Genomic DNA, 25,843 nt, shown 5'->3' on the forward strand with positions numbered 1-25,843 from the left:
CAACCAAACCAATCTTCTTCACAGCCCTCAACATCCACAGAAGCCCAGCCTATCTCGCCGAATGCAGACCTTGCAACTGCAAACCCATTCGATCCATTGGATTTCGCTGCTCCCCCATCTCCCCATTCCAAATCTAGATCTAGATCTAGATCTAGAACTCCTCATTCCCCTAACCCTTCTCCCCACTCCCCTAGAATCTCAAATCCCCACCTCTCTTCACCCCCCTCATTAGACAAAATCTTAACTAGAAATCAAGCAAAGGAAGCACTCCCTAATACTGAAAATCAAAAAAAGTTGGGAAGGAAGACAAACAAGGAACTAAGGGACGAAGCAGCAGCAAAAGAAATGGCTCTAGGAACACAACAACCTATGAACACTTTCCTAGGGAAGAACACAGGGAACAATGAGAGAATTCAACCCAAGGAGAAGGGCACCGTGTAACACCAAGCCAGTAAATAATGATAATAGCCTCCTGGAATTGTAGAGGAATGGGGTCAACTATTAAGGAAAACGCAGCAAGAGATATATTAATAAATGAAAACCCAGATATTCTAATGATCCAGGAGACAAAGGCAGGCAATCAAGACACCAAAAATCTCAAAAATAAGTTTAGAAAGTATGAAGGGGAAGCCATGCAGGCAATAGGAGCATCCGGAGGCATATGCACAATATGGAAAAAGGGAATATGGGAATTGATTCAAAAGAAAACAGATCAACATTGGATAATAACGGACCTCAAGAAAATCAATACAAGGGAGAGGTACAGGGTTATAAAAATCTATGCCCCCAATCACTATAAGGATAAAGAACAGTGTTGGGTTTCTTTGAAGGAAATCTTACAAGAAAATCAAGCAGGGAAGGTGATTATAGGAGGAGATTTAAATCTGGTAAGAAGTATTGAGGAAAAATTTGGAGGAAATTATCAAACGGACCCCTCTAGGAACTCTCCAGAAGAAATTATGGAGCAGCGTAGCCTTCTTGGCATTCCCCCAAATAACGGGAAATACACCTAGAACAACAAAAGAGTAGGTAAAAGTAATATCAAAGAAAGGCTGGATAGGATATTAATTCAAGAAAGTATAGCAGTAGAATACAACTCTATAAAATCGAAAATCATCCACACCACTGCTTCAGATCATAAACCAGTCTTAATAGCCCTGGGTAAGCTGGAGAACTAGGGCCCGCTCCCCTTTAGATACAGCTCAACTTGGGACAGCAACATAGAAATCAGCAAGTTAGTTAAAATAGTATGGGAACCAAGAGTAGTAGGTTCACCTCACTACATATGGGAGAAAAAAATTAAAAATTTAAGAGCCAAGTTAAAAGAATGGGCAAGAACAGAGGAACAAAAAAAAAAAAAGAGCTCCAACAGAAAATGGACAACATGCAAATGGAGAAAGAGGGCAAAGAGGAAAGCAAGCAAGACCATTTAAAAGAGAGAGAAATCTGTTGGGAAATCTATAGGGAAAAAGGGAAGACAAAGAAGAGACCATATTGAAGTCCAGGAGTTTATGGCTCAAGGCAGGTGACAGGAATATGTCTTTTTTCCATAATTCTATGAAGATTAGAAGAGATTGAAACTACATAGAAAAGATCCAAGTGGAAAATCAAGAAATTAAAGGAGCGGAAGAAATAAAAAAAGCAGCCCACAAGCATTTCAAAGATCTACTGTCAGCCACAGATGAAATGGCTGAGTATGAAGAAATTTTGCAGCACACAAAAAAGAAAATAAAGAGAGAACAAAATGCAGATTTGTGCAAAGAGCCAACAGAGGAAGAGATAGTGGAGGCCATATGGAGTCTACATCCAGATAAAGCACCAGGGCCAGACGGTTTCACCATAGCTTTCTTCAAAAATCACTTGTATACAATAAGAAAGGACTTCATAAGAATGGTGAAAAACACCTTAAAAAAAAAAGATGGGTGGCAATACAAAATCCTCCTATCTGGCACTTGTCCCAAAAGAGGAAAATCCCATTACTTTCAATAGATTTAGGCCCATCTCTCTATGTAATTCAACTTATAAGATAATAACCAAATTAGTGGCAAATAGAATCAAGAAAGTGTTGCCTCAAATCATATTTGAAAACCAAGGAGGGTTTGTGCCAAACAGGCAAATCATTGATAATGTCATAATTATCCAGGAAGTTGTCCATTCTAGTATCTAGAAGCAAGAGAAATGCATGATAATTAAACTAGACATGGCAAATGCCTTTGATAGGGTCAACCACCCTTATCTCATGGATATCCTCCAGAAACTTGGCTTCTTAGAAGAAATAACAAGTGTGATTCAGGCATGCATCTCCACTCCATGGATACCCCCTCTCATAAATGGAAAACCCAATGATTTCTTCCAAAGCACAAGAGGTCTTAGGCAAGGCTGCCCTCTTTCCCCTTTGCTTTACATAATAATGGCAAAGACTTTAAGTAGAGCTCTGGAAGCCCAAAGTAAAGAAAGAGCTATAACAGGGATAAGAATAGCGAAAGGAATAAAAACCATAAATCACTCCTTGTTTGCGGACAATACTTTGTTGCTAGGAGGAGCATCAACAATAATAGCCATAAGATTTAAAAAAACATTAGATAAATTCCTACATGTGTCAGGTGGGCTATTAAACAACACTAAATGCAAGATTTATGGTTGGAATGTTCCGCTATAATTATGCAAAGGATATCCAAAATCATGGAAATCCGAGCACAAGAAAGATGGAGCCATTTCCTCTACTTGGGACTCCAAATCTCCAAAGAGAGCATGAAAGCTGAAATATGGACAAAACAGATCGAAAAATGCAAGCTAAGATAAAGAATTAGGGAATGATGTGGTTAAATATGGCTAAAAGGGTGACTCTAATTAAAGCTCTTCTTGCAACACTGTCGATTTATCAATATGCTATAATCATGGCACCAACAAGTGCCCATAAACAAATGGAGTTAATTATAAGAATCTTTCTATGGCAAGGTGGGAAGCAGGAAAACAAGAAGTTCAGCCTGGTCAAGTGGGATCAAGTAGTGTTACCATATGAAAAAGGAGGGCTATCTATTCGATTTCCTAGACTAATGAATGCAGCTCTTGGTATGAAAATAGTGTGGAGACTCATAACAAGTAAAGAAAGCTGGTGGGAAAAAATCCTAATTAAAAAATACATGGATGGATCCAAAGAAAAGTTGTTGAAAGGAATCAGCCCAATCAGACAAAGTTCCCAAGTATGGAAGCTAGTCAAAAAAGTAATTCCATTAATGAGAAGCCACATCTCAAAAATTCCAGGTAACAGGAAAACCATTTCGATATGGGAGGACAGGGTCATGGGGAAAGATCAAATCCAAAATCTCCCGGAAGTTGAAGGCATTCAAGAATGGCTAAAAGAAAATGGATACAACATTCTCCATTCAATCTCTCTATGGAACCAGAAGGAGTGGCAGGAGTGGAAAATTCCAACCATTCCAGTAAACCTAGAAGGATGGACAAAAATCAAACAACATTTAAAAGGGGCAGCTCCTATCCACTATGATGAGGAAGACAGCTACCTATGGGATCCAAACAATGGGCAGTACACAGTTAAATCTGGATATAATATCCTCCAAGAGCAGATTGATCACCGGGAATGGGACTCCTAGAAACTAGCCTGGAAGTCAGAAAGCCTGCCAAAAATAAAAATTTCATATGGACCTTGTTAAAAGGGAATATTTTGACTGCAGAAAATTTAAAAAAAGGGGCATTCAAGGGCCATCAAGATGCCCTTTATGCCAGCGAGTGGAAGAAAACATACAACATTTATTCCGATAGTGTGAATTCTAAAAGGAATGTTGGAAGCAGCTAATACAGCCATTGGAAATTAACTTAAGCTTTAAAAAACCATTGCCGGAATTTCTCAGAAACCTTGAGAAAGCTTACCCTTATGAAACAAAGAAGAAAGCCACGATTATAAGAATATGGAAATGTATACCAACAGTACTATGTTGGCAAATCTGGTTGGCTCGAAACAAGAGCATTTTCAAAAATCAAAACCCAAGAATTGGGAAAACACTATCCAAAACTTGGGGAATGACTTCTGAAATTCTCAATGCAAAAGGAACTGCACCAATGGACTATAGCATTCTCCAACAAGAGGAAAGGGATTGGCTCAGCAAGACCATAATAGACAACAATGGGCAGTATGGTCAGAGAAAAGAAAATACAAAAGGAAAATGGAAATTAAGAATGACAAAAGAGGAGTTGGAAAGCTGGAAGAAAACTCAGAATAGACATTGTATGTATTTTGACAGAGCCTCAAAGAATAATCTCGGAAAAGCAGGAGTGGGTGGAATAATTTATGATCCAAATGGGGAAAAAATAACTACCTACGAGTGGGGATTGGGACAAATGTCAAATAATCAGGCGGAAGCATACAATTTACTAATGGGAACAAGGTTAATTCAAAAAAAGGAATTCAAAATCCTATCATCATAGGAGACTCAGCCATCATAATCGAGATTATGGCTCGAAACAGGAACCCCAAAAACAAGTTTATGAGTCGAATCATCCAAACAACTAGAAGGAATTTAGTAGGATCTGGAAATGCAACCATCAAACATGTCTTGAGGATGCATAATAAGCAAGCAGATCATCATGCAAATCAGGCTGTGGAGAAGGAAAAAGGAATCGTCAGAGAGAATCAGGAGGAATACTATCTCAGCGTGCCATAACTCTCATCAAAAAATGACAAGAATGAAGTTTTGGTATACAATATGACAACACAGAAGGAGTAAAGAGAAACATCAAGGAAGAGAAGGTACAACACAACAAGGAATCCACAGCCATCGGGAAATCCAAAAAAACTTGGATAGTCAAAGGAAAATTCATGACAGCTATGAACAGCACATGAAAGATTTCAGTGATGGCAGCTCGAATCACAAATTCCATGAGAAAAGTAGAGGCACTAGGGAAAATAGAGGCAGACTGAAGGAATAGCAGAAGAAGGAACAACAAAAAGGTGAAGGAACAGCAGTAGAAGGAACAACAACAAGAAGGAACAACAGCAGAAGGAAATACGCCAGAAGGAACAGCAACCAAAAGGAACAACACCGAAAGGAAAAGCAGCCGAAGGAACAGTAAGAAGACGAAGGAACAATAACCAAAATGAATAAAAGTAGAAGGAACAATGCCAAAAGGAACAGTAGCAGAAAGAACAACAGTTGAAGGAACAACAACAAGGAACAACAAGCAAAACGAACAATAGAATAAGGAACAACAACCAAAAAAGGAACAACAGATGAAAGAAAAACAAACCAAAGGAATAGCAAGTCGATGGAACAGTAGCGATGGACAGCAAGTAGAACGAATAATAGCACAAGGAATAGCAAGCTTAAGGAACAGCAAAATGCAAAACATAAGGAAAAGGCCACAGAATTTACTCTCCCAGTTTACAAACCATAAATTTATGTGAAATATGCTATGTAAATTTGTTTTCTTAGCGGGTCAATATGTAAAACAGTACTCTAGAATAGCTAAAAAAGCTTCTGAAGTTTTGATACCAAGCACAGAAGAAAGGTCTGCGTGCCTATTTAACCGCTCAGTCTATCATATCAAAACAGCGAAATGTAAAAGCAGCTTGCTCCAAAAACATTTTTGATAATATAAAAACTATCTGATCTTGTTAAAAAAGAAAAATAGTCAATGTTTTGTTATGCAAAGATTTCACTCTCGACAAGAAGCTTATTATGCACAATGAAACTTTCATTCTAATCCCCATCTATCCCTACCACCCTTGCTTATGTACATGCATTCATAAATAAAGAGGATTGGGACAAAGTAATCAATCTTTCTATTTCAAAAGCTTTGGACACTAACCAACACAGTTATAGTAACTACAATTGCATTCAAAATAAAAAAGCTAATCATTATAGCTATGATTAGAATAAACATTACAAATGGAATAGATATCACAAAACCAAAACTCTTGTTAAACATTCACTCTCATTGTCGTTAATTTCAAACCATTACATAGAGTATAAATGCTCAAAAGCATAGTTCCATGAACTTATGCTCAATTAGTGTTCTTCAAGAATGATACAGAATCCAGAGCTACACAAGTTTACATGAAAAACATTATCTAAGAATTCCAGCAGGACAAAGTAAACATAATTTCATTTTAACTATCATGAATTTATTGAAGCCCCGAATATCATTGCTACAACATGGGGGAAAACCACCCAATCTGGACCTTAGTTAGCAGCTCCTTTTCCGTTTGGTGTAGTGGCCCCGACTGGGGATAATGGGACCAGTTTCCTAGAAGAGATTTTGATAGTGTTGATGGGGTGATATATGACGTAATGGGGGAATGATTAAGCTAAGTGTAATCTAATATAAACTACTAAACACATGCATATATCCTAGTTTAAACATTATTTAAATATAAATATACTCGAGAATTAAATACAATATGCGATCTACAATGATGTCCTACAACGATTGGTAATATATATCATTCAACTACAATAAGAAATGAAATCGTTTTGGATAAATAGTTAGACAAAACGATTGTGAAAGATATATCGCATATAAAATCGTTCATGTATTCAGAATAAAGTCAAAGCCAACATCATACAAAAGTGAAATAATGCTAAACTGTAATTCATACTTTCACACATAAAACAATTAAAAGAAGAAGTATTGCCTGATACATAAATAGAACAAGATCATAAGATAAAAGTACCATATATGACGAGTCCTGCTCATGTGCTTCAGCAATATTGACCAAATTTCAATCAAGCCAACATATTCTAAGAGTATAAAAATGCATTTCAGTAGAGCATGCTAGATATTTAAGAGAAAATAGATCTTGTTCCATTCATTCCATCAGAACATCCTCAAAAGTACGGAAGTGTAATGTTTTGAAGAATGTTTTTGATAAAAATTTGGACCCCTCTGTAAATGCATAAGAGGGGTTTAAATACTAAACTATAGGTCCTAAAATAGATTATTACAGAAATAGTTGAGGAGGTTTAAATGACCTTCCTTAGATCATGCGAAAATAAAATTAAAATAAAAATAAACTAAGTGACTAACTCCTTTGCATTTTATCTTTGAGATCGCAAATATCTCTCATAGGCTTCAGCTGCGTGGGTTGGTCGATCGCAGATTTCAACTGCCCAGCAAATATAGCGTATGTTAGTGTTGGCACCATTTTTTGTGTGGAGGTTGTTAAGCATCTCAAGGTCATCCACTGGCTGTATGGTTTTACTAAGAACTGCCAGTATGCTTCCCAATTTAGCTTGCTCATCTGTCTGATCACCTCCTCCTTTTCCTTCATTGCCTACCTCCACTACTGCTCTAATTGTTTGACATTTGGAAGAAATCCTAGTATGCTTTCTGTAACCAGGTTGGCACCATGTAGATTTTTGTTGATGGCTTCTATTATGATGTTTGTTGCTGCTGTTGCAATTGTTGTTGCCCTTTCTGCTTGCTTGCGCCGAGAATCCCAATCTATGAATAAGATGTCTTTATGTGATTCCTCTAGTTTTGGCAGATTAGTCTTTCTCCCTTCTTCTGATTCTTGCCAGGCGATAAAGTCAGAAATATTTTTATGGATTTCGTCATACTCAAGTCTCATGTCGACAACTTGGCTTTTTAGCTTATCACTAATCTCGCAATAAGGACTTATTTGTTGGATTTTCTGGCAAAGAACTTCCTTCTACTGCATTGGTTGGGAGTTAAGATTGAGTACTTCCTTTATGAACTCATTGATTTGTAGATTGTCTTTATACTTATATGGCATAGCTTGTATCTGCACATCTCTTTCTGCTAGGCTGGCTTGATCTTGTATTCGCATCTATTCAAATTCCTGCTGGATCTAGGCTATTTGTAATTCTGCTTGTTGATTGGATTTATCCTGAGCTAATTGTTGTTCCAACACCAAAATTCTTTGTTCCTTTTCTTTAAGTAGCATTTGGACCTCTTTTTCTTTGTCAATAGTTGTCGTAGCATAGGCTCCTGCGAATTGCAACAATTTTATGAGATTTTCATATGGGTCCATGGGCGATTCCTTCCATACAATGTCCATTGGTTCATTGTTAGGAGTCGTAATAGCTGCAGCATCTAACTTTCTTTTCTTTCTTTTTATTTTGACGATAGCTTTGTGGGTAGGACAATAAAATACATACTCTGGAGGAATTTCCTCAATTTTCAAAATAATTTCTGAAGTGGGGCTGGTAGGAATGAGCTCAACATCCTGAGTGCCTATAGTTTTTCTACTGTTGTTTGTTGATTTGGCTTGTGTTGTGTTTGCTTAGGAGTTTGTATCGCAGATGTTTGTTCATCTGTGTGAAGCTTCTTGTTGAAATGTTCCCATTCCTTTTCCAAATAAATAACTGGGGTTTTTTCTAACTGAGTGGATGTGGAGTGAACTTCTGCCTGTTTCTTTACTGCAGTTTTCTTGATTGTTTCCTTTGAAGTTCCAGTTGTGTCCATTTCAGACTCTTTATTTTTATTGCCTCCCCCATTTTGAGACTGGTTCTCTGAGTGCTCTAACCCATGAGTAGATCTCTCTTTCTTTTTTTTCTTCAGAATTCTCTTTGGAGTTGTCCTCCAAGCTTACACTAGAAGTTGGCTCCCTTATTGGTTCAATATGTAGTAGGTCCAATGGGACCTTCAATAATCTCATCTTTTTGTACACATGGAAAACTTCAACATCATGTGGGGCAAAAAGTAGTGATGCCATATGCGTCACTTTTGAAAATGTTTCTTTTTGTAGGAAGAGGTCATCGAAGGCATCCTCCTCATGGGTGAATAGTTTCACTTTCACCATAGTAGTGAAGTCCTTAGCAGTGCCATTGGGGTCATACTGCCTTCCCGGGATTCTAGCTAATTTCAAAGACTTCATGATCTCTGCTTCTTTTCATGCATGTCCAAAATCATGTAGCACAAACGCACCACATTGCAATGGAAATGTAGGCCAAATGGCCTTCTTCTGCTCTTTCAATCCTTTGCTCAACCCACCTTCCCCTGTCGTTTGGTAGGCTATCTCCCTGGCCATTAACTTGTTGGGGACATAGTATGGGAGAACATGTGGTGAAGAAATCCTCCCAAATACTCTGATATAAATAAATGTTTCCTCCCCAAACCATCTCGCTACAGGCAAGATATCCACTTCAGCTTCTTTTGAAAACTTAGGGGTGGTTGTGTTGTAGACTTGTTTATGGATGGGTAGTATAACTCCTTGACAAATATTATAAAAGTGGGGGTGAAATTGAGACTCCCACAAAATCTTATGGTACACATGGATAGGAAGCGGGTCATACGCGGTCCACTTCCATCCCATAATGGGAAATTTTGAACTAAAACAAATTGAGACCATTACAAAAGCGCTCATGAAAAACGGGGGATAAACCCTTAAAGAGGGACTTCTCTTTCTCTTGTATTCCATAATGGATTTTGCCAAATTATTAGACAAAATTTGAGCCCAAAACGTTTTTCAAGAGATGCAAAACATATGTTCAATTAGTGTTTGTTGCACAACATCCAAGTATTCAGGCTTATCTCGAAATCCTTTACATAATTGGTAAGCAAACTGAGAATGCATAAAGCATTTATCAAAATACTAATACACAAATCGCAAAAGTAAAAGCATTTGTCCCAATGGGGATTGGGATTAGGCTCCAGTGGACCATAATCTCTAAAATTCATCTGCAACACAAAACAAGAAACTGCATTCAGGAATTAGTCTATTCCATGAGAATATACCCAGAAAACTTCAACATCTAAATACTATGAACAAAAAAACAAATGTTCCAAGGTATTAAAACACTTAAAATATGAAAAAGTATAGCCCGACATTGTTTGGTTGTTAGTTGTCTCTCGAAATCATGATTTATTCAGCAAATTGCTTCACCTTAGCTTTAACGAACTATTTCATCAGAGCAACTGTAATGTCTCGTTTAACACATTCATTGAATATCTCATCTTTAATTTCTCTGGATTCTTCTTACAATTGCAAAGCCAAGGTAGAGTACTCTTTGTTAACACTAACAAAAGTAATTAGCCATTTGCTAATTTCCTCTGCCATAAAATCAGTTATATCATTGAATTATGTTTCTTGTGATTGCTTCAAATTCTCCAATTCAATCATCAATCTATCTTTTAGAATTAATCCAAACTCATATGTAATGCATAGACCGTTTAAATCCTAAACAACCACTATCGCCTTCTATTTTCTATTTCTCCACATTCAAAAACAATGTCCTCTAATGTTTTGATTTTCTTTAACCGTGTAGATTTGATCTACTTCGTCTTATCAGTGTCTCTGAGCCTTTATTTTTCTTCTTCTATATTGGACAGTAAATCAAGCTTGTGACTAAAAGTTAACAAGTCATTGTCTACGAATTCCCTATTTCCCTCGAGCTCACTTTTGAAGAATTCGACAGATGACTTAGTTCTTTGCTTTAAATGTCATAGATCAAAAGTTTCTTTCCACGTAGATTTAATTATTCTCAATCTTTCACATATAGTACTAACAATGTACGATTTTACTGCATTAAGAAGATTGACGGCTTGATCAAATGTATGAGATGCCTTGGGACTAGAAATTTCCAATGGTGGCCTATGTACTACCAACGGAGTCTTAAACAAAGGACTTAGGCTTAAAGCATTTTCTAGCTCTTTTATTTTTGCATTTAGGTTTATATTTTTTGCTTCTCGTCGCCTAATAGGCTCTGCAAGCATGTCACCACTAACTAGATGCAATTTCATGAGCCCTGACGCTACAACCCTAGACAAATCAAAATTTGTTTTTGCTTGATAAACAAACTCTTTATTACAAACTTGTACCCTTTCAATCTTCAATCTTTTACTACCCTTGTCATAATTTGCATCCTACAAAGTGACAAGGCAATCATCGAAACTAATGGCCTCTTCGACAATTTTATCCAATATTTTTTTTGTTTTCTTGCAAAGGATCACTAACCCAATCAAGCAGTATAACACTATCAACTTGCATGTTCATGGCCTCTTCAATGCTCATTGTTTTAAGCAGGCTCTTGGATCTAGATGATTCAACCGTATCCGCTCTTTCTATACTTACTATACGAAGAGACTTTTTGTCATCTCTGTCATCTGATAGGCCACCACGAACCAATTTTTCACTTATAGTAGTTTTTTTTTCCTTTTTTGACTAGTAGATGAAGTCGGGCCAACATTGTGTGTGCAAGATTGATTTTGTCCCATAGGATTTTTTGCCTCTTTTCTTGTATCTTCCACCTGTGGTGACGATCTCTTTTTCCGCGATCTCTTCAACACCTACTAGCAATCCTTGTTTTTATGTTCGTTCACTGTGACTTTCTTAGCTCTGCTCTCTAGTTCTTGGAAACAAGTTCCCGTACCTCATAGACTCTAGTTGTTATGTGAAAATATTATCTATATCAAAGCCTCGAATAGCCTCAACTTCACCTAACTTAAAAGCATCCAAAGACTTTGCAAACACGGTAGCGTGATTCATATTCTTCACAGTGACGTCTTCAATAGTAAATGAAAAAGAAATAAATTGTTTTTTTCTTTTTTGTCATTCAAATGTAACTACCCAACGATGGTATTGCCTACATACCTTAGCAACAAAATACCTATCTAGAATAAACCTCAGCAAAAACAGTGGCCTATCTTCCAAACTACAAGTTTGAATCATCATATTACTTTCCCTTTCCTCATGCTCCCCTTTGCCACATAGGAAAACCTTAGTCTCTACGGATATTCAAGGAGGCTCTTGTCCAGTTACCATGCAACATACTTCCCTTACAAACAAATCTTGAATTAAACAAAAATTTAAAGAAGTTATATGCTTCAGTAATATAGGATACCAGAACTGCACAAGTTCCTCATGTAAATTGGATTTAGAATTACAGGACAAACTGCCAAACACATGCCTTGACACAAGAGTTGTTATCATATATGTTATCGTAAAGAATCTATTGCTCTTGAAAAATCCAAGTAACATAACAACTAATTCATTGGAAATGACATCAGCCAATCGAAAGTACAATTATTTTTGTATGTCTCATAAGTCACATAGAAAATTCATTTTGGAACATTTGTTGTGGTTTTCATCCCATTACTCGAGCAAAGAGCCAATAGAAATCCCTAAATGATTATATAAACAAATAAATATATAAAAAATAAAGATCAGAAGGAACCTTAGAAGTTGGGGAAATGAATTCTTTGATACTGTCAATCTCGCTTGCTCCTAGCTTCAGGAAGCTATCTGCATCGAACAATTTAAAACACTTGTATGGTTAAGGTATCTTGAGTAACCATCTAAATGCCATGGGATTCAGAGGAACCTTTGTCACTCTTGGCATAATTGTTCTCGTTTTTTAATCGAAATTGTTTGCGCACAAATTAACAATTTCTCTGAAATCAAAGACGTGTGGAACACATCCATCTTTTGTTAATCTAATACTCCAAATCTTGTTGCTTGTTTTCTCTTTCATTGACAGATTCACATATTTTTAATACGTCATCGACCAGTGATAGCTATCATCGATATCAATAAATGATTTAACCGTATCAGTGCAAATAACCTCTTACTTTCCTCTACTACCCGTCTTCTCTTTGTAGTAAAAAATATTTTGTCAATGAACCATGTTTTCAAAGTCAATTTAACGTCATAATTCTTCACAATCATCGACATTTATTATTACTTGTGTAAAAATTGTTACACATGACATCGTAAATAAATAGAAAGTAAAGATACCAAAGGCAATGTTTACAAAAAGTAATGGAAATAAATTTGAAATTCCAAAAGCATCTTGTCCACTTACTCTACACATTGCTCCTATTTCAAGATCATTGACATGTGTGTCATAAGAATGAGAAATTTACGATATAAAATGAAAAGGCATGGCATTGTGTACCTAAGTAGCAAATTTTCCCACGCGGCAAAAAATTGTCGAAATTCAGGATATTTTTTGTCTTTTTCCAAACAAGAAAAATGGCAATATGAGTGTTTGAATCGTGTTTTTCATACTGAAAATAGACTCATTGCCATGAAAACCCCCAGTGCCACCCAAAACAATCAAGCTTGAAATCTATAACCTAGAATTACCAAATTACTACTGCATTTTATCATAAGTGTGCCATCATTTCGATAGTTCTCCAAACAAATTTGAAGTCTCATTACACTATGATTGTGATCATGACAATTAGATTAAAACTACCAATGATATCTATAAATAGTCAATTGTGTAAGGACATTTGCAAATAAATACAATGCGGAAACGTGTTTAGCTACCTTCTACCAGGAATCGCCTTGACAGTCGATCCCCACTACCATGTAAAATCGAACCAAATTTGATTTACGAATAATACTCTTAAAAATAAATAAATAAATAATTAATTAATTAATTATTATTAATATTATTATTAATTAATATTATCATTATTAATTATTATATTAATAATTATTATTAATATTATTAATATTTGTACATTTCAAATAATTTTAACATTACACTAATAATACTCTAAATAAATAAATAAATAATAAATATTAATAATATTCTTATTAATTAATATTATCATTATTAATTATTATATTAATAACTATTATTATTATTAATTAATAATAATATTAACAATCAATATTAATAATTATTATTATCTTAGATTAAAAATAACTAATTATTAATAATATTATAATACATTATTCTAGGATTATATTATTAATATTAATTATGATCAATATTAATATTATTTATTATTATTAATTATAATAATTATGATTATTTATAATAATAATATTAACAATGGATTCTAATATTAATTATTAGAACAAAAAGTAACTTATTATTAATAAGATTATAATTAATTAATTAATACAAATTATGAAAATGATCACAATAATAATTTATATTAATTAAATTAGTTCATCAATAAATTAATCTAAAATTATTAAAATGGAAACCGACATTCATCTTAATTTACTCTCATTATTAATAAATCAAAATTATTCAAAAGGATAGCCGACATTCTTCTCAAAATTCTCTCCTCATTACTATTAAATCTCTTAAATTAGCTCTTCTTCTATCAAGCATTCAAGAAGCCCTGATGATGGATCCCGGTTGGATTTGAAACGTTGGCAGAAAACGGTTCTTATTGTGGATTCTCCGGAAACTGAATCAAAAAAATTTGATATGTGGTTTTGAACACTATGGCTCAAAGCTAAGCGTCAAAAATGCATTCGAGCCAACTAGACATAATCACATATATTCCTCCTCACATTTCTTTCGTATGCCTACCTCTTGCACAATACTAGACCCAAACCTTTGAACACAGACAAAGAATGGTTCTAATCATAATACAAAATACTCGACAAAAAAATATCGCAATACACTAAGGTATTCTCATACTAATGCCATCAAACACGAATTAATCGTTTAAGCCAATAGCTTTATGTTCATTGTGTTCCCATGAATTAATGGTTCATGCTCGTAGCTTTAGGTTCAATTTCTTCAAGTAAAATGATTTTGCTAACAACTGTGAAATGAAGGATGTGTGGAGGAACGACTATGTGCGGCAGAATTGACTTGTATAGAGGAATTTATTATGCAACATTAGAATAAGTATTTTTTTAATGCGTGTGTACAAATAGTGTTGTGCGGGAGAACGAATGTGCAAAACAAAGACGAGAAATGTTGGTTCATTGTGCACATTGACACATTGAACAAAGATGAGTGCACGTGTGTACTCGATGCGTTGAATGTGAAATGACCGATATTTACTTGCATCAGTGTTTTCTATTAATGAGGGAACAAATATTGGTACGATAAAAAATCTGAATGATAGATCTATCTTCAATACAAATATTTTTTGACATGTTCCAAATGCAAAATAGTAGCAGGTCGATATTTTTAGGGAGACGAGTCGAAAAGCATTTGAAATAGCTATTATAGTGAAGAAAAATTCCATTTAACATTAGAATTTAAACAAACAAACAAAAAACCAACAATTTCGAGCAAGTTGGGCAAGTCAAGGAACATAAACTAACACTCTCTACCTCTGCACACATTAAGTTGATTAATTAGGTATCACTCACAATGTATCCAAACTACAGATAAATATTAGTTCTTTCAACATTCAATTCACCAACTACGCACCTACGCAAATAGATTCATCTACATGATGAAAGATTCTTCTTCAAATTAAAATGGAATAACCTTCCTCTGCACAATCGAACCTTTCATTGTAAGCTTTGTACAATGGAACAACCTCCTACAATTTTGGCTATATGAAATCTAGCATGAGCTCTTTAAATTCTTATTTTCTTCCTCCACACGATGGAAGCTTTTATTATAAGCCCTGCACAATGAAATTCTTCAAACTGAAACATAGACAAGCTTCCCTCACACAATGAAATCTTTTATCATAAGCTTTGCACAAGGAAAATCTCCTATCAATATAATGTTTACAAATTTGTTAAAAGACCTAATGTTTCCAGTCTTCGAATGCTGAGATATAATAACATCCTCTTGCTATGAAATTAAATAATACTGAATGCATACATACATATGAAACATTGCACCAAAAAAAGTTTATGTTCCTTGCTCAACACACTCATTCTCCAACATAAGTTACTACTACGTGTGCCAAAAATAATGATGCACTCAATAATTAGCACTTGAACACACCAAAGCTACCCAACAACGCGTCCATTTATTCTACACTTTGATATTGCTTTAATATCATTAGTATAGATGTCATATGAAACATACATCTATCATATAAAATAAATACGAACTACCTATGATTGTTTTCATATACATTTGCCTTCCACTTGAATTAGACATTGTTTTTCATCGATATGAAATAAGTATATGCATACCTATGTGTTTTATTGAAAATACGCATCATCATATATTTAGCTATTTTCCTTGTCACATAAGATCTTTCGTATTTAAGTATTATTTTACTAGGAAAATTTTTATATGTTTTGACATAATAAATGTGAATAGAAAATTGTCTAACACATGTTACAAAATCTTTGTATCGGAGATGAAGGCGACATCCAAAAAAAAATTATCGTCCCAATGTTATTAGCTAAGTAATAGAAAACAATGACACTGCTAAATAATAGTCCTCTTCAGTATGTATTATGCTGTTGTTATGCCCAATGATGTCAAAATGTACGAAATTTCATTATTATCAATTCAATAACAGTAATGTTCCTCACACGCAGTAAAAATACCCTTAATTGAATATTTGATAATTGGTATTCTAGAGTAATGATAACATTGAGATCAAACTTTTGGTTACACTACGGATTAAAGTTGCTCTTCCTTGCTTTGCACACACATTCTCCCACACAACACTAACTATTAACACATATTAAAAAGACGTTTATCACAAATGCACATAGTATTTAGAAATAATATGCAAAGAGAAAACGTTACATATCCTGTTACTTGACAAATGTAATTAGGACAAAATAGTATTTTCCCCTTACTATACCAACCATTTCAAATGTTTGCAGTCTTGTTTCCCTAGAAATCACTACTTGTTACTATTTAGCGTATAAAACATGTTACAGAGATAAAGTTTCCATCCATAATTTTTATTGTTTCGATATCTGTACTTTGATTAATAGAAAGCAATGTTGCAGGTAAATATCAATCCTCCTACCATTCAATTCACCGAACACACACGTGCGCACGTCTACATTCAATGTACTGACTTCTAGACATGGTACCCCTTGTTCTCGCACACATACCCTGTCATCAGCACATCCATCATTCCACACATATTCATAGCTCTATGTAACTGATCTCCTATATAGCTAAATTTGTAACAATTTTAAATATAAAAGAGGTTAAAAATGAAATAATAAAAAATTAACTCTCTACACCCCTATTCTCTCGCATATGCCTCGTGAACTGCACATCGTTTATTCTACACAACAAACACTTCTTCCTGAGCTTTGTATTTTGACCTTCGTTCTCCCGCACATACCTCATCCTCTCCACATCCTTCATTCCACACATATTCACAGATATATGCAATTGTTCTCCCACACACCTATTAAAAAATGCTTATGCAGACAACTTCCACTGGGTGGAAAGTTTCCATTGTTCAAATATATTTCACTATGAGAACAAAACATTTGATCAAATAATTAGCTCTATGCAACTAAATCTATAAAAGTTTAAAATGGAAAAGAACTTAAAATGAAATAATGAGAGTCAATGCACTTTTGAACGTGAGGCCAATGCTATAGGCCTTGGCGATGCTAATAAAAAAGAGTTTAAAATTAATTGTCCATTGCAAATAAATCCATCTCTTGATCCGGATTTAAACAGGCACGCAACAAATTACAGAGCTAACCATAAATACAGAGATGCAACAGAAATAATACTTTATTTCATTAATATAAAATATTGAAATATGCTTACAAACAGAAATGGAAATAAACCAGCTAGGGCGATGGTAGCTTATCTCTGAGAAGAGATGTGGCATCTACATGCCTCTGAACTATGTTACAATGAGGCTCGAAGGCCTATTTATTGTTGAGAAACAATGGAAAACCCTAAACATTCAAAAACCTAACCCTAGAAGTTGAAACACCAAACTGTGGGCCTCGTTTGGGTAAATTGGTACATCAACTTCCCGGGGTCGTAACTTTGGCATACGATCTTTGTTTGATGCGCATAATAGCTCGTTAGAAATATCTATCCGAGGAATACAACGGTTTTCCCAAAAAACGTTGTTTAGGGCCTCAAAACGGCTCCGGAATTTCAGGACCCGAAAAACTGCTAAAAATAGTAAATTGTGCTACAATTAAGGAAACTGAAAAACTGAAAGAGACACTTGTCGGGGTCCAAGTGGGATAGGTGGGTGGCCACCAACATCCACTTGGATCATTCCTCCCCCCTTAGGAAGCAATGGTCCCCATTGCGTTCAGTTCCTTCAACTGTTGAACTTGGTCCCTGGTGAGTTGTTCTACAATCTCTGATGTGTCCAGTAATGGGGGGGAAGCATGGTCGAGGGTGTTCCACGTGGAACACTTGGTGCAAGCAAAGGAATGGGGGAATTCCGTGTGTAAACTTGTGTGGCACCCGATATTGATCATGTCGCTTCTTGTACTTGTCACTTTTCAGAATGGAGCAATGATATATCACCTCGTTGGGTAGAGGTGCTCTAGGAGTCAGATTGAATGAATGCTTGACATGACAATGTAACGGTACCCCTGTGGGTGAGGAGAAGATGTTCTTGTGTTCTTTCACAGCTGTATCCATCTGTTGTTGCTGTTGTTGCGTGGAGGAAACATTCGCGGGGGTCATGGATGTGGCGACAAACTTCCCCTTACTTTGGGATCAAACGAAACAAAAAATGAATTTCCTAGTCTGGGAGATGAGCTTGCTGCCTTTCTTAGTAGTGATCAAAGAGGTGGTGGTAGGTGGGGCTATCTCCGATATCCTGTATAATGAATTACCCAAAGTAATAATAACAACGCGAGGCCTTGACTCATACACAACATGTCACCTCCATAAGTATGGTTGGCCTAATAGTACATCAAGAGGTGCAACATCACATAGTACCTCGTCTGTGAAGGGTTTGATGTTGTAGGGAAGGCGGCACTATTGGCAAACTCGAAGATCTCGTCCTTGGTGAAGCCACTCGATACTGTACGGCTGCGGGTGTGGTGTAGTCAGTAGGCCCAATCACTTCACGGCCTCTGCTAAAATGAGGTTCTTTTGGTTCCCACTCTCAACAATGAATTGCAGCGGTGAACCCTTCACCCACATTTGTGAGTGGACAGGACGCTCCCCCTCTACTGGATCTTCGGGCTCATTCTTCTGGATCTTGGTAGTGGCAACAGTGGCGTTGGGCTCCGCATCGATGAACTACTTCCCTTTGCCATGTTCCCCTTGTCAGATTCTGACTCAGGGTTGGAACATGCATCTAATTCTAAAGCCTTCAACTCGGCCACCAACGACTGCTTGGTCCGACACTCACTTGTGTTGTGAGTAGGGCTCTTATGGAACTCACACCACTTTCCAGTGTCCTTCTTCGACTTCGTGGTGTTGTTCTTTTCTTGCGGCTTCGATGGGTTGTCCTAGATCACCCTGCCTTGGCTTTGTCCTTTGGTCTTCGGATTCGCAGATCCAAAGTCTCGCTTCTTCTATTTGAACTTTTGCTCGAATTTGACAGTGTATCGGTACGCCGTGTCGAGCGAGCAGATGTTCAGGAACTCCATCTCTTCCTGGATGTACCTATGCAGGTATCCGTGGTATTTAGTACCAAATGCAGCTCATAATCCTTGATACCCAACTGTGTGCAAAGGGTATGGAAAATGTTTGTGAACTCCGGCACATCTTGGTCCCTTCCCTGCCGCAGCGTGGTCCACTTTATGTATTTGTCTTCATAGCTTTTGACAGGGTAGTACTACTCCTTGATGGCATCCCGAAATGAATTCCAAGTGGGTGCGGCTGAAAATAGTGAGCCCGTACTTTCATCCTTCTGCTCGCAGTAGGTTTCCCACCAGTCCTTGATGTGGGCGGCTACTTTGAGAAGAGCGAAAATAATCTTTTCCTGACTTGAAAAATCATGAACAAAAAAATAACCCTCTAGCAGATTTAACCATTTATCTACGGCCTCTGCGTCTATTTGACCCTCGAAGATGGGGATTTCAAAATTAACTTGTACCTTAAAGGGCGTGGCATTTCCAGAGTAGCTGCTGGAAACCGATGCGTCGCCTCTGGGTAGCCGCTGAAGGATCTGGGCAAAGTTTTCCATCATCGCATTCCTTTGTCGCTCGAGGGTTTCTTTGAGCAAGATTTTGCTACGATCTCCTGCCCCCTCATCTTTCTTTTCATCCGCCATGGGAGGCCGTCGGGATTTGCGAGCCTGATCTTGCAAAGGTTCAACCAGATCGAGCCCTAGCTCCTTATATCCCGACCTCGTTGGGGACATGCAAAGAAAAACATAGAAAAAGCAATCCGCTCTGATACCACTGATCCAGATTTAAACAGGAATGCAACGAATTACAGAGATAACCATAAATACAGAGATGCAGCAAAAACAGTTCTTCATTTCATTAGTGTAAAATATTGAAATATGCTTACAAACAGAAATGGAAGTAAACCAGCTAGGGCCATGGTAGCTTATCTCTGAGAAGAGATGTGGCAGCTACATGCCTCTGAACTATGTTACAATGAGGCTCGAAGGCCTATTTATTGTTGAGAAATAATGGAAAACCCTAAACATCCAAAAATCTAACCCTAGAAGATGAAACGCCAAAATGTGGGTCCCGTTTGGGTAAATTGGTACATCAACTTCCCGGGGTCGTAACTTTGGCATACGATCTTCGTTTGACGCGCACAATAGCTCGATAGAAATATCTATCTGAGGACTACAACTTTGGGAAGAGCAACATGGTTAATGACTTGAGTTGCTCCCGGTTTTCCCAAAAAAATGTCGTTTAGGGCCTCAAAACGGCTCCGGAAGTTCAGGACCCGAAAAACTGCTAAAAATAGTAAATTGTGCTACAATTAAGGAAACTGAAAAACTGAAAGAGACAGTTGTCAGGGTCCAAGTGGGATAGGTGGGTGGCCACCAAAATCCACCTAGATCATCTCTCCATCCTCTTTCTCATGCACATATCCTATCCTACGCACATCCTTCATGCATAGTTTCACAGCTATATGCAACTGATCTCCCGCATAGTTAAATCTGCAAAAGTTTTTAATGGAAAAGAGTTTAAAATGAATATATAAAAAATAAACACACTAGAAATACGTGTCAAAGCACTAACCAAAGAAACCGCCCCCCGCCCCCCCCCCCCCCCCTCCCCACCCAAAAAGCACCTGCATCCCCATACAACTATTAACAAATGCTTCTGTGAAGAGCTTTCACTATGCAAAGAGCAAAAAATCGCCATTGTTCAACCGTTGATTGTCTTTCACATTCATGATTTCTTGCAAAATACTTCCTTGATTTCCAATTGAGCTTGAACAACATCTCCAAATACAAGGTTTTTTTATGTTCAACATTTTGTACTTTACATACAATATTTAGAGATGCCATTCAAACCCAATTGAACGCTGAAGATGCGAGCTTATACAACGCTAACTTTGGAGATAAAAGTTTATGTACGAAAACAAAACAATACTCCCAATTTCTAAATGCATCCTACAACAAAAAAATTGCTACCCATTTTTGCTTGTACTTGAAAATACTTGCTTAATCATCGATGAAACTCTAGAATTCTTGTTTCTCTATATAATGACCACTTGTAATTATTTTGCATGTGAAACATGTTACATAGGACACATCATATACACATATCTAACCTAAGCCACAGAAATGTAAGAAATGAAATAAATATGATATTTTTATCACCCCAATCCTCCGATAATGATTACAATTTGACCAGTGTTTGTCCTCATTGACCAATTTTGTGCTAGTTTTGTGCTAATAGATTCATAATATAATTATCATCCAACCACAACACATTGAAAAAATGTCATAGAAGCATTATCAATAACCCATGATTAAAGTTCACTAGTATACATCAATAACTCCACACAAGGAAACATAATAATATTAATTGCAATTTTTTCCACATCAATTTTAGCATTATTGGGTGGAGCAATAACATCTAATTAAAGTTACTTATTATATATGATTAATATAAACAACTCTACATGTAAATATAAGTCTTTCCAACATTTAATTCACCGAATACATGTGTAACCATCGCCAGCACATACCCCATCCTCAACAGAAAACATAATAATATTAATTGCAATTTTTTTTAGTGCCCACCGCTTATGCAAAGGACCTACAACTACATCCATTCTGGAATCATTGGGCAGAGCACTAACATAACAATATCAATGTTAGAGAACTTACCAACGGAATCACCACTCACAAAATTAGTTGTTTTAAATTTTTTAAATAAATTTCCACGCACTGACAAATACCAAAAATAAAATGCCTTCCACCAAGGGAATTATGTCCCGTCAGAGCCCCCTCACCCAATCGAAAATCAGAAATAATATTTACAAAAAATTAGAAAATTATTTTTGAACTTATGTGAAAATAAACATATGAAGCATTTTCCATAAACTTTGGTTAAAATTGCTGAAACACAACAAAATAATGCAGAGTCAACACACTTTGGCCGTGAAGCGAATGTTATAGTCCGTGGTGAGGTAGGGACTAAAAAGACCAAGTTCAAAATGAATTGAGAGTGACATTCAATAGGTGCAATTATGTGGATGAATTGAGAGTGACATGCATTCAATGGGTGCAATTGTATGTTGTGCCTTTAGTTGATAATTTGTGTGTTAAAAATATAACATGTGTAACATTCAAAGTTACATCTTCATTTATGTGTGCCTTTAGTTGATAGATTTTATGTTAAAAGAAGTTAAGTAATGTATAACATATATTTCGAAATCTAAGTTATGTTTTCATTATGTATTATTTATTTTTGTTTGATGATTAATTATTCTTCTCTTTTTGCATTGATTCACCTTAATTTTTTTCCTAATTAGAATTGCTTTTTCAGATTTGTGTTTTAATGCTAAAATTCAATTTTAAGAGAGAGTTTTCATTTATTTATTTTCTTCTTATGTGGTTCATTTTTCCCGGAAATTGGTGACTGCTATATCTAAAAAATATTTGTATTAGGCATATCTAACCAAAAGGATCACTTCCAACCCAAAGAGCCCAATCTTGAGAGTGCCGAAAGAATTGAACTCCTGATCTCTCAATAGCAGAGGTGCTCTAACAACGGGGACTTGACTAATTGTGCTTACCCTCGAGGTTGAATAGATAGTTTTTAATATTAAAATAGAGAATCATATATAAAAATTATAATTTAATTCATTTTTTGACATTAAAATAGAAAAAAATTTATGGAAATTATATTTTTTTAATGGGAATGAGAATTTATATTAATTTGCAAATGTTTGTCTAGAATGCAGCAGGTCCATTAGGTTTGCATAACTATTTCCATAGATCCTTCTAAGTCCTCTCATCTAACATATCATCAAGGTTTTCTACAGGAGCTCGATACAAACTAACAAAATACAGGGTGTTGTATGTATACTCCTTACTAAATTGACCCCCCTACAAACCAAAATTTACATTCCATCTTATAAACAACAAAAACATTTTTGTGATTGGACCTACTATGTATGAGTGGGTTCATTAATGTTTGAATAATTTACAATTGATGATGCACTTGTGGTAGCAGATTCCTTTTAATTATTTTCCAAATTGGAGATTTGTACCTTCAACTCGTTTATTTACCTTCTAAGTGCATCAATCTCATCATCATTTGGCTACTACCTTTTCTACTTTGTCCATCACATAGGAGGTTGAATCTGTAGGTTTTAACCTCGTATATAAATTACCTGCAAAAGAATTCTTAAAACATAAAAATATACAATGGCAAGAACATAAAATAAATATACAAGAAGATTTTCCCCTGGATCCAAAATCTGGGACTACCAGATTGATTTTTCATTATATTTTGTTCAATGTTACAATACATATATATACATGTTGAAGCATTCATAAACCTCAATCCATTAACCCTGGACTAGAACAAAATCATAGTTCCCTTGACCAGATCTACAAAATATTATAGGTAGAAAACCATCTTGTCCAAAACCATGTGCAAAACCCATGCACAAAACCATGGGTAGGTCTGCACACCATCTTTAGGTTCGACCACCCAACATAATCCCTGTTGTCAATATGTTTCAAATTGAGTGTGATGAGGTATAGTTGGAGAGATTCAAGCCTATGTTGAGTAAACTGAAGTTCATGTGGATAACCCATGTCGAAAACTCAATGCTACATTTTACTGCCACCTAAAAGCCTTTTAGGGAGGACTTCCCATGCCACCTCATAAGTGTGCATAGAACAACTATTGAGATCCTAAAACCATCAAGCCACATGGATGTTAATTAAACTTCCCCCACTTGATATCCCCAATTAATGTTTTTGCAATCCTCAATAACCTTCATTGGAAAGAATTGCAGGTGCTTCTAACTTTGTCCATATACTTCGCTATTAGTAACCACCTCCAACAATAGAGCAAGATTAAGGAATGTTGTTTCCTCTAATCAGAGTTTAACCCTTTGTTGAATTGCTTTAATGGATTCAGTCTTAGCCAGGGATGCACCCCATCCAAACCTCAAATCCTTTCTCTAAATGACATGGTCTACTTTCACTGTGAAATGGACATGTATTTGAACTAAATCTGCCCACCAAGGCTTCTCAAGAAGCTTCATTGGCCAATTATTGCTAGAATCATACGAGTAAACATGGTTGGCCTAAGATTGAGCTTGATACAAAGAGAAACATAATGATTGAGACAAAACCAAACTTCTTATATTATCATTCACACCAATTGTTATTATAGGTGAATTCATTAAACCATTATGACGACTCGACTCCTCACATAGGTCATTGATCGCATTTTCTAAAGCTTTGAATTGATTCAAATAAACATGCCAGAGAATGGGAGGAAGGAATTTACCATATGGCTTACCATAATCCATAACGTTGTATCCAACCTAGTCCAATGCAATCAGGAAGAAGTTGCTTTCCCCATTCCATAAACCTCACACCCAGATTAAATAGAATTTGCACCATTGTGAGGGATGGAAATGGATGTTTCCACTATAATCAAAGGATAATAGGCACTCGTGAGATAATGGTGGTGACTCGCATGTCTCAACCATCCCACACTTGTCACCCCACTTCTCTATATCATGATTCATAATGCTTCTATCCCTAATGATCATGTAAAACCTCAAGCAACAACCCTGAGTGGTATTGCACTGTGTGTTATAGGATTTCGACCCGTGATATTTAACCTTCACCATTGTAATTTATTGAATGTGGGAGGTATTGGAAACGTTGGCATGTTGAAATTCACATGGGGTGGTCACATTTCCTTTGAATCGCCCCCTTTCCTCTTTCGGATTAATTTTGCATACCCCACCCCCCACCCCTCACCCCCAACATTAGGGGGTTAACTATTCTTCTTATTGTCATTAAATCTATGAGATATTAAATGGTCTATTGTGACCTTTAACTTTTAGCACACCCATTCTTAATTGACAGCCTTCATTGGCATAATTATTAGTTATTTTATTGAGATACTTGAGTACAAGATAATATTCTATGGATACCAATCCATCCCCTAACTTCTTAATTCTCTTCAATAGATTCTCTAGCATTTTGTCTTTTGGAAAAGTACCATGTACTAAATGTTGAATAATGAGCAAGGAGTCTCCTAACACTATTAGAGCGATTATTTGACTTTTTTAGCTAGTTGAATTCCTTTTAGGAGGGCATAAGCTTCAACTCGATTATTTGTCATGCTTCCCAATCCCCATAAATACTTAATCTCATGTTTCCTAGAGGTCTTAAAGTAACCCCCCACCACTATATGGAAATTATAATTTAATATTACATTTTTTTAAAGATAAAGATTTTAATATTAAAGCAAAGGAATATAAAAATAATTTTAAAGTTTGTAACACTCTAACTTAATTAATGATAGTATTAATATTGAATAAAGACTTCAACTTGAAGTAATATTTATTAGCAAAATTTAGTATTTATTATTTGGTTCATGTTTATGTAAAAAACATTCTCTTTCCTCCTTTATTGAATAGTTCATGTTTTTTTTAACATGTCTATTTTGGAATAGGGCTTCTATAATTTTAAGCTAATTATCCATAATAATTAGGTTGATGGCAAGGATTTAAGCTCCATGGAATATTCTAGAATATTTATAATAATATACACAAATCAAAGGTTGAGATTTATCTTCACAATAGTTATGTCCTTTTTGCCCTTT

This window comes from Pinus tabuliformis, chromosome 1_2 (genome assembly GCF_031772625.1).
Source record: "Pinus tabuliformis cultivar Carrire ecotype Pingquan chromosome 1_2, CPIR1, whole genome shotgun sequence".
Lineage (NCBI taxonomy): Eukaryota > Viridiplantae > Streptophyta > Pinopsida > Pinales > Pinaceae > Pinus > Pinus tabuliformis.